Source organism: Hesperophylax consimilis, chromosome 15, assembly GCF_061612785.1.
Source record: "Hesperophylax consimilis isolate HC1 chromosome 15, BYU_Hcon_1.0, whole genome shotgun sequence".
Taxonomy (NCBI): Eukaryota; Metazoa; Arthropoda; class Insecta; order Trichoptera; family Limnephilidae; genus Hesperophylax; species Hesperophylax consimilis.
Genome location: NC_142850.1, coordinates 35,439,036 through 35,455,625, shown reverse-complemented (window position 1 = coordinate 35,455,625; position 16,590 = coordinate 35,439,036). Strand labels below are relative to the sequence as shown.

The following is a 16,590-nucleotide window of genomic DNA, read 5'->3' as shown; positions in this document are numbered from 1 at the left end:
ATGCATATTTTGTGACTTATTTCGATCAGAACCATGATTCTTATAGCGATTACAAAATTTCAGCCCGTTTTGAACCATAGAGCCTGAAAAATTGCCTTTTAAAGTCCGAACCCAAGTCTCAAATAAGCGCTCAGTAGAATTTAAGTTTTTCCAGAAATGCAACAACATGCGGGTTTTGTGACTAATTTCGATCAGAACCATGATTTTTAGGGCGATTGCAAAATTTCAAAACGTTTTGTACCATAGAGCCTTAAAAAAAGCCTTTGGGAGTCCGAACCCAAATCTCAAATTGGCGCTATTTGGAATAATGATTTTTCCAGAAATGCAATTAAATGCATATTTTGTGACTTATTTCGATCAGAACCATGATTCTTATAGCGATTACAAAATTTCAGCCCGTTTTGAACCATAGAGCCTGAAAAATTGCCTTTTAAAGTCCGAACCCAAGTCTCCAATAAGCGCTGAGTAGAATTTAAGTTTTTCCAGAAATGCAACAACATGCATGTTTTGTGACTAATTTCGATCAGAACCATGATTTTTAGGGCGATTGCGAAATTTCAAAACGTTTTGTACCATAGAGCCTTAAAAAATGCCTTTTTAAGTCCAAACCCAAGTCTCAAATCAGCGCTTGGTAGATTAATGATTTTTCCAGAAATGCAATTAAATGCGTATTTTGTGACTTATTTCGATCAGAACCATGATTTTAATAGCGATTACAAAATTTCAGCCCGTTTTATACCATAGGGCCTAAAAAAATGCCTTATAAAGTCCGAGACCAAGTCTCAAATCAGCGCTCAGTAGATTAATGTTTTTTCCAGAAATGCAATTAAATGCATGTTTTGTGACTGATTTCGATTCGGACCATGATTCTTAACGCGATTACAAAATTAAACGCCGTTTGGTACCATAGAGCCTGAAAAAAGGCTTTTTTAAGTCCGAAACAAAGTCTCAAATCAGCGCTCGGTAGATAAATGAATTTTCCAGAAATGCAATTAAATGCATGTTATGTTACCGATTTCGATTCGAACCATGATTCTCAACGCGATTACAAAATTCAACGCCGTTTGGTACCACCGATCCTGAAAAAATGCCTTTAAAAGTCCGAACCCAAGTCTCAAATTGGCGGTCAGTAGAGTAATGATTTTTCCAGAAATGCATTTAAATGCATATTTTGGGACTTATTTCGATCAGAACCATGATTTTTAGAGCGATTACAAAATTTCAAAACGTTTTGTACCATAGAGCGTGAAAAAATGCCTTTTAAAGTCCGAACCCAAGTCTCCAATAAGCGCTCAGTAGAATATTGATTTTTCCAGAAATGCAATTAAATGCATATTTTGTGACCTATTTCGATCAGAACCATGATTTTTAGAGCGATTACAAAATTTCAAAACGTTTTGAACCATAGAGGCTGAAAAAATGCCTTTTAAAGTCCAAACCCAAGTCTCAAATTAGGGCTCAGTAGAATATTGATTTATCCAGAAATGCAATTAAATGCATATTTTGTGACTGATTTCGATTAGGACCATGATTCTTTTCGCGTTTACAAAATTTCAGACCGTTTGTTACAATTGAGCCTGAAAAATTTCCTTTTGAAGACCGAACCCAAGTCTCCAATAAGCGCTAATTAGAATAATGATTTTTACAGAAATGCAACAACATGCATGTTTTGTGACTGATTTTAAAACGGACCATGATTCTTATCGCGATTACAAAATTTCAGCCCGTTTGGTACCATAGAGCCTGAAAAAATGCCTTTTAAAATTCGAACCCAAGTCTCAAATTGGCAATCAGTAGAATAATGACTTTTCCAGAAATGCAATTAAATGCATATTTTGTGACTTATTTCGATCAGATCCATGATTTTTATAGCAATTACAAAATTTCAGCACGTTTTATACTAAAGAGCCTGAAAAAATGCCTTTTAAAGTCCGAACCCAAGTCTCAAATTAGCGCTTAGTAGATTAATGATTTTTCCAGAAATGCAATTAAATGTATATTTTGTGACTCATTTCGATCAGAACCATGATTTTTAGAGCGATTACAAAATTTCAAAACGTTTTGTACCATAGAGCCTGAAAAAATGCCTCTGGGAGTCCGAACCCAAATCTCAAATTGGCGCTATTTGGAATAATGATTTTTCCAGAAATGCAATTAAATGCATATTTTGTGACTTATTTCGATCAGAACCATGATTCTTATATCGATTACAAAATTTCAGCCCGTTTTGAACCATAGAGCTTGAAAAATTGCCTTTTAAAGTCCGAACCCAAGTCTCAAATAAGCGCTCAGTAGAATTTAAGTTTTTCCAGAAATGCAACAACATGCGGGTTTTGTGACTAATTTCGATCAGAACCATGATTTTTAGGGCGATTGCAAAATTTCAAAACGTTTTGTACCATAGAGCCTTAAAAAAAGCCTTTGGGAGTCCGAACCCAAATCTCAAATTGGCGCTATTTGGAATAATGATTTTTCCAGAAATGCAATTAAATGCATATTTTGTGACTTATTTCGATCAGAACCATGATTCTTATAGCGATTACAAAATTTCAGCCCGTTTTGAACCATAGAGCCTGAAAAATTGCCTTTTAAAGTCCGAACCCAAGTCTCCAATAAGCGCTGAGTAGAATTTAAGTTTTTCCAGAAATGCAACAACATGCATGTTTTGTGACTAATTTCGATCAGAACCATGATTTTTAGGGCGATTGCGAAATTTCAAAACGTTTTGTACCATAGAGCCTTAAAAAATGCCTTTTTAAGTCCAAACCCAAGTCTCAAATCAGCGCTTGGTAGATTAATGATTTTTCCAGAAATGCAATTAAATGCGTATTTTGTGACTTATTTCGATCAGAACCATGATTTTAATAGCGATTACAAAATTTCAGCCCGTTTTATACCATAGGGCCTAAAAAAATGCCTTATAAAGTCCGAGACCAAGTCTCAAATCAGCGCTCAGTAGATTAATGTTTTTTCCAGAAATGCAATTAAATGCATGTTTTGTGACTGATTTCGATTCGGACCATGATTCTTAACGCGATTACAAAATTAAACGCCGTTTGGTACCATAGAGCCTGAAAAAAGGCTTTTTTAAGTCCGAAACAAAGTCTCAAATCAGCGCTCGGTAGATAAATGAATTTTCCAGAAATGCAATTAAATGCATGTTATGTTACCGATTTCGATTCGAACCATGATTCTCAACGCGATTACAAAATTCAACGCCGTTTGGTACCACCGATCCTGAAAAAATGCCTTTAAAAGTCCGAACCCAAGTCTCAAATTGGCGGTCAGTAGAGTAATGATTTTTCCAGAAATGCATTTAAATGCATATTTTGGGACTTATTTCGATCAGAACCATGATTTTTAGAGCGATTACAAAATTTCAAAACGTTTTGTACCATAGAGCGTGAAAAAATGCCTTTTAAAGTCCGAACCCAAGTCTCCAATAAGCGCTCAGTAGAATATTGATTTTTCCAGAAATGCAATTAAATGCATATTTTGTGACCTATTTCGATCAGAACCATGATTTTTAGAGCGATTACAAAATTTCAAAACGTTTTGAACCATAGAGGCTGAAAAAATGCCTTTTAAAGTCCAAACCCAAGTCTCAAATTAGGGCTCAGTAGAATATTGATTTATCCAGAAATGCAATTAAATGCATATTTTGTGACTGATTTCGATTAGGACCATGATTCTTTTCGCGTTTACAAAATTTCAGACCGTTTGTTACAATTGAGCCTGAAAAATTTCCTTTTGAAGACCGAACCCAAGTCTCCAATAAGCGCTAATTAGAATAATGATTTTTACAGAAATGCAACAACATGCATGTTTTGTGACTGATTTTAAAAGGGACCATGATTCTTATCGCGATTACAAAATTTCAGCCCGTTTGGTACCATAGAGCCTGAAAAAATGCCTTTTAAAGTCCGAACCAAAGTCTCAAATTGGCGCTCAGTAGAATAATGACTTTTCCAGAAATGCAATTAAATGCATATTTTGTGACTTATTTCGATCAGATCCATGATTTTTAGAGCGATGACAAAATTTCAAAATGTTTTGTACCATAAAGCCTGAAAAAATGCCTTTGGGAGTCCGAACCCAAATCTCAAATTGGCGCTATTTGGAATAATGATTTTTCCAGAAATGCAATTAAACGCATATTTTGTGACTTATTTCGATCAGAACCATGATTCTAATAGCGATTACAAAATTTCAGCCCGTTTTGAACCATAGAGCCTGAAAAATGCCTTTTAAAGTCCGAACCCAAGTCTCAAATCAGCGCTAAGTAGATTAATGATTTTTCCAGAAATGCAATTAAATGCATATTTTGTGACTTATTTCGATCAGAACCATGATTCTTATAGCGATTACAAAATTTCAGCCCGTTTTGAACCATAGAGCCTGCAAAATTGCCTTTTAAAGTCCGAACCCAAGTCTCCAATAAGCGCTGAGTAGAATTTAAGTTTTTCCAGAAATGCAACAACATGCATGTTTTGTGACTAATTTCGATCAGAATCATGAATTTTGGGGCGATTGCAAAATTTCAAAACGTTTTGTACCATAGAGCCTTAAAAAATGCCTTTTAAAGTTCGAACCCAAGTCTCAAATCAGCGCTTGGTAGATTAATGATTTTTCCAGAAATGCAATTAAATGCGTATTTTGTGACTTATTTCGATCAGAACCATGATTCTTATATCGATTACAAAATTTCAGCCCGTTTTGAACCATAGAGCTTGAAAAATTGCCTTTTAAAGTCCGAACCCAAGTCTCAAATAAGCGCTCAGTAGAATTTAAGTTTTTCCAGAAATGCAACAACATGCGGGTTTTGTGACTAATTTCGATCAGAACCATGATTTTTAGGGCGATTGCAAAATTTCAAAACGTTTTGTACCATAGAGCCTTAAAAAAAGCCTCTGGGAGTCCGAACCCAAATCTCAAATTGGCGCTATTTGGAATAATGATTTTTCCAGAAATGCAATTAAATGCATATTTTGTGACTTATTTCGATCAGAACCATGATTCTTATATCGATTACAAAATTTCAGCCCGTTTTGAACCATAGAGCTTGAAAAATTGCCTTTTAAAGTCCGAACCCAAGTCTCAAATAAGCGCTCAGTAGAATTTAAGTTTTTCCAGAAATGCAACAACATGCGGGTTTTGTGACTAATTTCGATCAGAACCATGATTTTTAGGGCGATTGCAAAATTTCAAAACGTTTTGTACCATAGAGCCTTAAAAAAAGCCTTTGGGAGTCCGAACCCAAATCTCAAATTGGCGCTATTTGGAATAATGATTTTTCCAGAAATGCAATTAAATGCATATTTTGTGACTTATTTCGATCAGAACCATGATTCTTATAGCGATTACAAAATTTCAGCCCGTTTTGAACCATAGAGCCTGAAAAATGCCTTTTAAAGTCCGAACCCAAGTCTCAAATCAGCGCTAAGTAGATTAATGATTTTTCCAGAAATGCAATTAAACGCATATTTTGTGACTTATTTCGATCAGAACCATGATTCTAATAGCGATTACAAAATTTCAGCCCGTTTTGAACCATAGAGCCTGAAAAATGCCTTTTAAAGTCCGAACCCAAGTCTCAAATCAGCGCTAAGTAGATTAATGATTTTTCCAGAAATGCAATTAAATGCATATTTTGTGACTTATTTCGATCAGAACCATGATTCTTATAGCGATTACAAAATTTCAGCCCGTTTTGAACCATAGAGCCTGAAAAATTGCCTTTTAAAGTCCGAACCCAAGTCTCCAATAAGCGCTGAGTAGAATTTAAGTTTTTCCAGAAATGCAACAACATGCATGTTTTGTGACTAATTTCGATCAGAATCATGAATTTTGGGGCGATTGCAAAATTTCAAAACGTTTTGTACCATAGAGCCTTAAAAAATGCCTTTTAAAGTTCGAACCCAAGTCTCAAATCAGCGCTTAATAGATTAATGATTTTTCCAGAAATGCAATTAAATGCGTATTTTGTGACTTATTTCGATCAGAACCATGATTCTTATAGCGATTACAAAATTTCAGCCCGTTTTGAACCATAGAGCCTGAAAAATGCCTTTTAAAGTCCGAACCCAAGTCTCAAATCAGCGCTAAGTAGATTAATGATTTTTCCAGAAATGCAATTAAATGCATATTTTGTGACTTATTTCGATCAGAACCATGATTCTTATAGCGATTACAAAATTTCAGCCCGTTTTGAACCATAGAGCCTGAAAAATTGCCTTTTAAAGTCCGAACCCAAGTCTCCAATAAGCGCTGAGTAGAATTTAAGTTTTTCCAGAAATGCAACAACATGCATGTTTTGTGACTAATTTCGATCAGAATCATGAATTTTGGGGCGATTGCAAAATTTCAAAACGTTTTGTACCATAGAGCCTTAAAAAATGCCTTTTAAAGACCGAACCCAAGTCTCAAAATGGAACTAGTTGGAAAAATGATTTTTCCGGAAATTTAATTTAATGCAAATTTTGTGACTTATTTCGATCAGAACCATGATTCTTATAGCGATAACAAAATTTCAGCCAGTTTTTTACCATAGAGTCTGTAAAAATGCCTTTAAGGTGAAACAGATGTGACAATTCCCATACAATCTATTTTTCAGCCACATTTTAAAACTATAGATAATATTTTATTTATTTTAGTACCGAAAAATAATACTCGTAATGAGTTTATCGCGAACGAAAATTTCACTGTTCTATCACTTATAATAACCAAGTAATTAAATTAACAAAAGTAATTATTTTATGCGGGCACCGCCAGCCGAAATGCCCGAATCCGTGTTAGAAGGAGACAAACATATGTGCGAGCCATATGTTTCACGTGCACGCTATTAGCCCATTCCTACGGTGTTAAAGTGGTCAGTAAATTTGTAGTAAAAATGTGAATTTGCGCGGCTTAATTTGTTATTCTGATAGAATGTTCGTTTTGCTTTTTTACGAATGTTCCAGTATTACTCGTCGCAAGGAACATTTGCGGTTTTGGCACGCAGTAAAAAAGGCAAAATTAACTGTATAATAATTATAGTGAGAGCGTTTGTAATTATTTAGAACTTTCTTAAATCTGTAACTATCACTAGCTAGACGCCCGCCAATTCACATTCTCTCATTCATTTGAGCGGCCGCTACACTACTCGCTTCGGCGCTTCGACGAAGTCCTCGACGAAGTTAGCCGAAGGCCGAAGTGCGTGCCCACACACTCGTGCAACTTCGCGAGTAGCTCAGTCTCTCGGAGTCCATGCACTAGGCAACATGGACGTTCAAGTGGCAAATAAAGGATGAAAGTAGATTAAATGCTGTTGAAATGAGATCCCTGAGGCGTATAATAATAATAATAATAATAATTGGATAATTTGTAAAGCGCCGTTTTTGTGAAAAATCACCTCAAGGGCGTATGTGTGGTAAAACCATGTTTGATCGTGTGAGGAATGTGGAGATCCGCAAAGAGTGCAAGGCTGATGTAAGCGTAATGAGTAAGATTAAGAAAGGGACGCTTAGATGGTTTGGGCATGTAGAGCGAATGAGCGAAGATAGGAGTGTAAGGAGGATATATGATGCAAATGTGAATGGTAGCAGAAGTCGGGGACGCCCGAGGAAGACATGGCACGATCAAGTGAATCAGATACTCGAGTCGGGCCATGTCAAGAGTCAGAATAATAGAAGAGTATGTATGAGACGATGTATGAATGTGAATGAGGCAAGGAGTGTGTGCCAAGACCGATTTGTTTGGCGGTCCGTCCTCTCTGCCTACCCCTGCGGGGAAACGGCGTGATGGTTATTTTTTTTTTTTTTTTTATAGTGAATACCTCACAAGAGTCCCAACTGCTCCCGTCTGGAGCCAGTGAGACTATGGCATCCCCAATTGGGGGATGTTGTGAGGCTGAAGGTAAGTGGGGAAGGGAAAGAGGAAGGTGGGGAAGTACCTGGCTATTCACTAAACACGGCTTAAGCCATTTGGAGCAACGTTTCAATTCTGAATGGTGGTCTTACACCAGGGCGATACTGGTAGTATCTTCCACTCTGGAACGTGCCGCAAATATACTATATATTATTTTAATTAATTAATTGTGAAATAACACAAATCAATCAAATAAAATTTATTTGCGCACGCCGGGTTCGAACCCGCGACCTTCGGAATGGCAGTCCAATGCGTTACCACTGGACTATGCCGGCCGTCAAGTTTATTCAAGGTTAGTTAGTTATCTTTATGGTCCCTTTCAATTGGGTCCCAAATAACCGCCTCGGATTGGAGTGTTTCTAGGAACAAAAAAATTAGGTCCTGTGACCACAGTGTAGAAGCCATATTTTATTACGTATAGTCACTATGACTCTGCGCACGCACAACCACCAAACACGACGTCTCGAAGCGAACTGAAGTGAACCGAGTAGTGTGGGCAGAAACTTCGTGTTCGAACTTCGAGTCCTTTGACTCGGGCGCATTTACCGACAACAATCGGAAGTCGGGCGAAGCGAAGCGAAGATGACCGAAGCGAAGCGAAGTTCGTGCCCACACTATCGTATTCGGTCAACTTCGATCAACTTCGCGAGTAGTGTAGCTGGGCTACAACAGTCATTGTCTGCCGCGGTTTGAAGTGACTTTTTTCGATTTTGTACAGCATTGTTATTCCATAAAAATGAGGCGTGCCCTTTATAAGAATCATCAGTATTCCGGGAAAAGAGTGAATCCAAGACTAAAGCTGCTGCCACACGCAAAGCTCACATCAAAAGTTAATGTACAGCGCATCATCTTTTCAACCGACACACGACGCTATCAAATATTTCTTCCTATGGTAGGAGAGGGGGTCAGTTGAATTCGAGAGCGGCCGAGGAACATAATTTCATTTGTCAAAGTGACAACTTTACTTACTGACAGCTTGAGCACGTTTTCGAAATGGATGATACTTGTCGCCTATTGCTGGATCTGTTGGACAGCTCATCCTCAGATGAAGATGCCGCCAACTATATAGTTATAAATGCTATTTAAAAAACTTTTTAGATTTTAAACAATCTGCGCGTAAATAGCGCATTTTCACATAACCTGACATAACCTCTCCGTCGAATCAGGAAATTCGCAGTTCGCACGCCGATCGACGAAAGCGACATATAATAAATTATTGTAAAATAAGCTCAACTTTCGTCCAAGCCGTCCAACTTTATCAAAAAACCGAATGATATTACCATATAAACATACTGAGATTAAAAATATGATTAATTTTGAAAGGGCGAAAATTTGTTTACTTCAAATTCAAATATTGATTATATTTATATTTTAAATATATGTTAAGTATGTTTGCCAAATAAAGTTTTTTTATGTTCCTAAATTTACTAGCACACATGACGATATGAGCTAACATAATAAATAAGAAATGCATTATTAGGCTCCTTATGTCATGGCTGTCAAAGGGAACACGGAACTTAGTTGGTAGCTCCGTAATTTAAAATGACCCCCTCTCCTTTTTACGGCGGAGAGGGGGACGCATAACTTTTCAAATATCGCGTCGGGAGCGGTTACGTAAAATAAATTCGGTTAGCGAAGTTCAGAACCACACTTATAGCGCGTTATATTTTTACGTGTGTCGGGTCTGTATGGGATTGTATGGCGAGCGCTATTGTGCTTTATATTATCTGTTGATGTGAGCTTTGCGTGTGGCAGCAGCTTAAGTGCGAACGGGATGAAACGTCAGCACGGCGAATCGGAATACAGGTAAGTATTATGAAATTATTTCAAAATATTTTATTATTTTTTAAATATTTTCTCGGTACCTACCTAACTAACTAACCATCACGCTTGTTATTTTATGACCCATGTCGCTCATTTGGTATAGGGTGATTCATATTTAATGTTGCTCAAAAATTATACTCCTTTAATGCCTTTATATTATATCTTTTAGTTCCCACAAACACTGGCGCGGAAATAAAGAAAACAAGTGTTCGAATGACGAGACCCCTAAAATTAATTTTTGTGGAGAAATCCAGGACTGCTTCTCTGTGAGAAAGATGATGAATTAATTGGACAAAGTAGACCAATTCAAGCTATCGGACAAAATATTAAAACAAACATTGAAAGAAAAAGGATCTTACAAAAAAAAGAAATATGGACAGAATATGTGAAAAGAATAAAAAATAAATAAATAAGTAAATAAAAAATCTTTTACTATCGTCGTTCCCGCCAGGCATCGTGAGTTCAATTCCACAGCTGGCTAATTCCTCCATCACGACCCAGGCAACGCTTTCCGCTTACTGTGATGGCAGTTTTACAACTAGTTTATGGACACCGTGTATAAGATATTTGTACAAAAAGTTTTTTTTTCAATCACCTTTCTGCCCTATAAAGGATTTACTATTATTTACATGACATGTTTGTCATTTGTGAAAATAAAATATACCCATTTACAAAATACAAAAAGTTTTTTAATGTGAAAAGGCGACTTCATATGCACACTGTAGGCATCGTCTTTGTGGACACTCATAATATATTACGACGCACGTGGCGAGCTGATTTCAAAACAATGCCTATATTATTTAGATGCTTGATATTACGAGAGCCCTTTCTGACTTATGCATATGACAAATTTGTTTCTCCGTCTGGCAATTCTAACCACTTCGTTGGTTTGATGAATGCGCCCCATAGAAATGTAAGAAAAAGTGTAACCTTTTGACTTATTCGCGAAATATTTGTGAGCAAGCAAAAGCGCGAATACATGGTTACTATGTAGGTATATACCTACATCGCTTGATATGATTATGTTCATTTAGCAAAAGCGGCCTTTAAAAAAAAGGTCCAGTTAACGCCAGCTCCCGGCACACATACCGTTGTTCCTAGCCGGCTCCTTTTATAAATTATTTAATCTTCCCAGGCATTGATTTAGTTTAGTGAATTGAACAAACCTCTATCTCGTGTCTCTTTCATACTCATGCGAAACATCGTAAATTTTTTGAAATGGAGTCTTTTTCGCAAATGGTTTTGGTTGGGTAAATAAAAATTTCCTGTACCAACGCGCGCGGAGCTGCGTGAAATGTCTTTTGTAGGTATTTTTTGCAATGAAATTGTGTATTTTTCAGCCGTTTTCTACGATTATGTAATTATAGGTACCATAAAAATTTTATACAGATTAATATTACTTATATACGTTCGCAAACCAATAATTCATCTCAATATTATAAAGCATAACGTGTTAAAAGTGTTTTATTAGACGATATTGAAAATAACTAGAGATGTGCCGATTATGACTTTCGCCGACTAGCCGACTAGCCGATTAGTCGGTTGTAATAAGACCGACTAGTCGGCTAAGCCGATTACGGTTTCGGGGATAGTTCTAGGTACCCTGAAATGTCGCGCATGGCCAAACTGTACCTCTGCTGTCCCGCAAGTTCTGTTTACAGTGAGAAGCTGTTTTCAGAGGCCGGAAACATATATGAAACAAAACGAAATCGATTGCTACCAGAAAGGCAGAAGCTTTAGTCTCCTTACATCATAATTTACCCTTAATTAAAAAATATAAGTTATAAAAAATATAAGGAGATTATGATATTTTTGGGTGTCACAATTGTGACTTTGATTTGATTAGATTATGTAGGTATGGTTATAAGAAATATGTTTTTTTCATTTTTTTTTGTTTTTATCAAACAGTTCATGTTTAGAATTTTTGGATATATATACACGGTGTCCGGAAACTCGTAGTACAAGCGGGAAACTGGAGAATCTACACCACATGGGGAACCCAAATAAACATAAAGTTTTTTGATTTGAGCATTTTCACAAAAAAAAAAAAAACCAAAAAAAAATTTTTTTCGGCTATTTTAGGGTTAAACTTTTTTCTGGTGTTTAGGGTTGAACAACAGATGTTTTAACCCTGCAGAGCAGAAATATTTTATGATTACACCGGATTAAATGAAGGGTGATTTCAAAATAATGCTTCAAATCCGAGTTTCTTCATTTGTTTTACTTTCAAATAGTTTTAATTAGTTGGGTACTTTGATATTCAGTAATAATTTATAAGAATTTGATTAAAAAAAAAAAAAAAATCAACTTCTAACTCGATTTACTCGATAGCGAAAGCTCAAATCAAAAAAAAATATACTACAAAATCGACTCCAAATGTGATGTAGATTCACCAGTTTCCCGCTTGTACTACGAGTTTCCGGACACTCTGTATATAATATATACATATATTACTGTGCATCTTGTACATACAATCTTGATTTAATACATATAACTGAGTTTGTTAATTGAAAAAATGTACTTTTTATTTTAATAATAAGTAATACTTATAAATGTTCATTGAAGATAAGAAGATATTATGTTGTTTTTTATGTTAATTAGGATTGTAATGGTTCCATCCTTCTACATTTATACCTATATTGAAATAATGGTTATTTCTCCTGTCTGATCTGCAAAATGTTGTAACATCCTGGTCATTGCCCTTCGACTTTCCTAAGCTGTTGGTGGCGCCCTTAGAGGACTACCTTAAGAAGAAACCCTAGCTAAGTCTTTCGACCCCCGTATGGAACATACGGCAGAAGATCTTAAGATTTAATTCGCAATAATGCCCCTTTTTCAGCGTTGTGTATTTTTTGGTTTTGAAATTCATATGAGATATGAACGGGCTATTAATGCATATATTTGTGGTAATCCTGGTTCGTTTAAATTAGAGTGAATGATCCCTTTACCATTGAAATTTTAAAACTTTCTTATAAGACCGCGCGTTTAGCCTACTCTCGTCTCCTACAGTACCCCTAACTCTAATACAGTAGTAATCAATTGTAAACCTTTCCTTTTAAGCTCTTTCCTACCTTAAATAAATCCGAGGACATGAAATAGTTTCGTTATTGCACAAATTAGTATAGTATGGTATTGACATGCATAGTGCGACGGTTTTCACCATCTCAGCTCCGGGGTCGCCTTCATTCTGTTTTACATATATTAATTTTGTTATTCGACACTTAATCTTTTATATGGAAGGGACGAGAGGGGGGGGGGGGAGGAGAGAGGAAGGGTAAACTATGTGATCGAAATGTTTTTTTTTGCAAATTACGTTGGCTCCTCCGCTGACCAAATACGAGAACGGTGGATGGTGATCAGAAATCAAACGCTGACTCCGACGTGGCTAGACTATACCCCACAGCTGGCGATCCATTTCATAAAGATACCCTGACCTGTCGGATCCTTTCACGTCCAAGAGAAAGCGAATTAAGTCATCACGCCACTTCCGAAATCGCTCCAACGCCCATTCCTCCGGACGAGCTACTTTACTGAGTCTAGATGGGGAAGGTAATTGCATCCCATATCATGATACTAACGCGATAAGTGTGTCGTGTAGGTTTTGCCTGATGAAGCTCAAACTCCCACGTGCCGTCAGACCTACAGTTCACCTCAAAGGAGCTGCTGTAATTCCGCCAAGGGAGCGTTCCAGTTGGCTTACATCAGCCCCTCGGTCGACACCATTGGATAATGTGATAGCGCTGCGGACTTATTCCCACGTCATCTCACGCCGCCGCCCTCCACGTGGATTTTCACAGACGTCCAAAGTGCCTTCATCCTAAACGCCCCAACTGCAGGCCGTGTTCTCGTTCATTACCAGTTGGCTTCATAATTTTCATTCCACTTTCGCGCCCTTGACTCTACACAGCCCCGTTAGAGGGAGTAGTTCTCCAGCGCTCCGTTGGCCTGAAAAAAAATCCTTCTGTCTAGTCCGTGTTTGTGAGAAACGGATTTGCAGCGACACTATCAGACATTACCTAACTATGAAGTTTATTCGAGAGGTAAATTTGGGAATGGGGTAAGGCTTGAGGGTAATTATATTGATCTTGTCGGGGAATCCTGAAAATTGACATGTTGGTTTTATGTACATATTAAAGTGGATTAGTAGTAACTGTCAGTCGGCAAATATCAGCATCACGCGTTCCAAGTCCACCTGGGAATTTGGTTGAATTGAATTGGAAATAAAACACTTACCCAGCCCCTATCCGCTAAATAACAACATCCGGGTTGGGTTTTACACAACCGTTGCCATTTTGGGCGGGGTGTTCGCGAATATCACTAGATTTACCCTGAGCTTATACATAATATCTTTACCTCCACCTGATACATCCTCAACATTATTTTCCTAATTTTTATTGTGTTACCCTCTCTACCGGCCGTAACGAATGTGCTTCGATATCTCCTCCCTAACCTGGTAGTTATTGAAAAATTTCGTTGTAACACGGCTTCGATCGAGCCCAAAGCGCGGTAGCAAGATACTTAGGTATATAGATTTCAGTTATAATTTGACTTTAATCCGAGGCTCCATTGAAGCTCCCAATTAAAGTTTTATCACTTTCGTTTAATTTTTTCCGAGAAGAATATTTTTGGTTTATTATCTTTTGACCACAATCTTTTGTTTATGATCCGTGACTCTAATTGAATCCATAGCAATCGCGCTCAACTTTATTCGAGAAGAAATTTTAACGTTTATTAATTTTAATACAATTCATTTATAATCCGTGACTTTATTTGAATCCATAACAATCGCGTTCAACTTTATTCGAGAAGGAATTTTAACGTTTATTAATTTTAATTACAACTCGTTTATAATCCGTGGCTTTATTTAAAACATAAAAGAATCGCGTTCAACTTTATTCGAGGAGAAATTTTTAGCGTTTATTAATTTTAATTACGACTCGTTTATAATCCGTGGCTTTATTTAAAACATAAAAGAATCGCGTTCAACTTTATTCGAGAAGGAATTTTTAGCGTCTATTAATTTTAATACAATTCATTTATAATCCGTGACTTTATTTGAATCCATAGCAATCGCGCTCAACTTTATTCGAGAAGAAATTTTAACGTTTATTAATTTTAATACAATTCATTTATAATCCGTGACTTTATTTGAAACATAAAATCGCGTTCAACTTTATCCGATAAGGAATTTTTAGCGATTATTAATTTTAATTACGATTCATTTAGACCAATTAAACTTTTCAACCTGAATTTAATTATTACGTCAAGGACACTGAGTCTAATTTCTTCAAACACTGAATTGAACTGTATGTTTTTTTTGACCAGAAAATCTCTAAGTCCAGGATAATGACCAAAGTGATAATTCCTCTTAGCGCGGCGCGTATACTCCCTTAAAAGGTCCTCCGCGACTTGTGACGAACTATCTCGATTTGTGCCCGCGCATGATGTCTTATAGCAGTAATTAACTACGCTTGTCATTGCGATCCAACCTTTATTGAAGCGTTACGGTCTTATATTTCTCGCACAATATCCTCTGTGTGACTTAAAACTTATCAGACCTACCCTTCTGCGTTTCTCAGAAAAAATGGGCATCTGTTGTCTCACAACACAGGCCCGTACTGGTGAAATTCTGAAGTTTGCCCCATCCTGCAGGTGCCCTATAATCCGTCAAAATTGACCTGTTTTTCTAATTTAAATTTTTCGCGTTCCTATTTGGTCCGTGATGTGTGTTCTGATGACCTTTCATTTAGTGCGCTAAGACACCCTCTTACGCGTAACTAGCTAAAATTTTCCTTTCAACTTTCCGTTTTCGTGGACATTTCCTACAACCTACCTTCAGTCTTCTTTCTCCCGTGTGAAATTAGAACTCGCAACTCGCCTTTTGTCGAATTGAATGCTGTACACGTCCGTTCCTCCCTTTACCTCCCGAATCGATCACTTCTGACAACCATTCCCCTTCCTCCGTATGATAAGTCCCTTGCGTAAGGTCGCCTCTTACATTGCACATTTATTCACCTTCCCCTTTCGTAGTTTAGTATAATAATCACACTTTTCACTGATTATTCCAAGTTCCTAAGGCCTTTTCGGTACTTGTTCTAGTTGAAATGTCCCAGTACACATCATGTCGCTCACCCTTTGCCTTTCGTCCGAGATCGCATCGGTTTGATAACCTGTTTGTTTCTTTGGCCAGTTTCATTTTAAGAACTATTACTGAATTTTCACGATTCCTCCCTGCAATTATGGGTGTTGGCCCAAATGATTCTGTCACACGCCTATCTTCTCTCTCCGTCCCTCAACTCGTTTCGCATCAATCAGAGGTCTCAAGTTCCCTTCATAACAAACCCGTATGTACTCGGTCATAATTCCTCTGCCAAACGTTTATACATTAATTTTAATGTATTTTCGTCTTCCATAAGCCACGTATAAAATTAAGTACTTTCGATAATGGTTATTACCGACTAAATGACGCAGAACCATGTTCGAAATTCTCCCAAAATCAACACCCTCAAGTGTCTGAAATTGGCAACCCTCTTACTTCTTCTAACCTCGAGTAACAGGCCTGTTGCCACCAAATCTCGCTCCGTCCGAGTGAAGTTATGCGTTCAAAAAAGGTTGTGAACTCCTAGAATGTCAAGTGATTTAACCTTGATCCTAGCCCCGTTCGTTCACCTATTCATTTTGTGGGAATATTTCCAAGGTCGATGCTATATAAATCAAAACCTAAACACGCCCCCTATCTGTAATTCCCTTTGTCCTGTCAGAAAGTCACGCCTTCCCCTTTCGTCGCAACCCTAAAGGAAACTCCCCCACCTTTGTATGCAGTTCCCTGTAATTCATATGCGACTGTGCCGACAGATAGCG

General features: G+C 37.2%; 1 pseudogene; it reads left to right on the top strand.

Annotated features, from left to right (window-relative positions):
* The window catches only part of LOC149417691 (uncharacterized), a 32,689-nt pseudogene extending 19,230 nt beyond the window's left edge, over positions 1-13,459 (top strand).
* Positions 13,460-16,590: the final 3,131 nt, after the last annotated feature.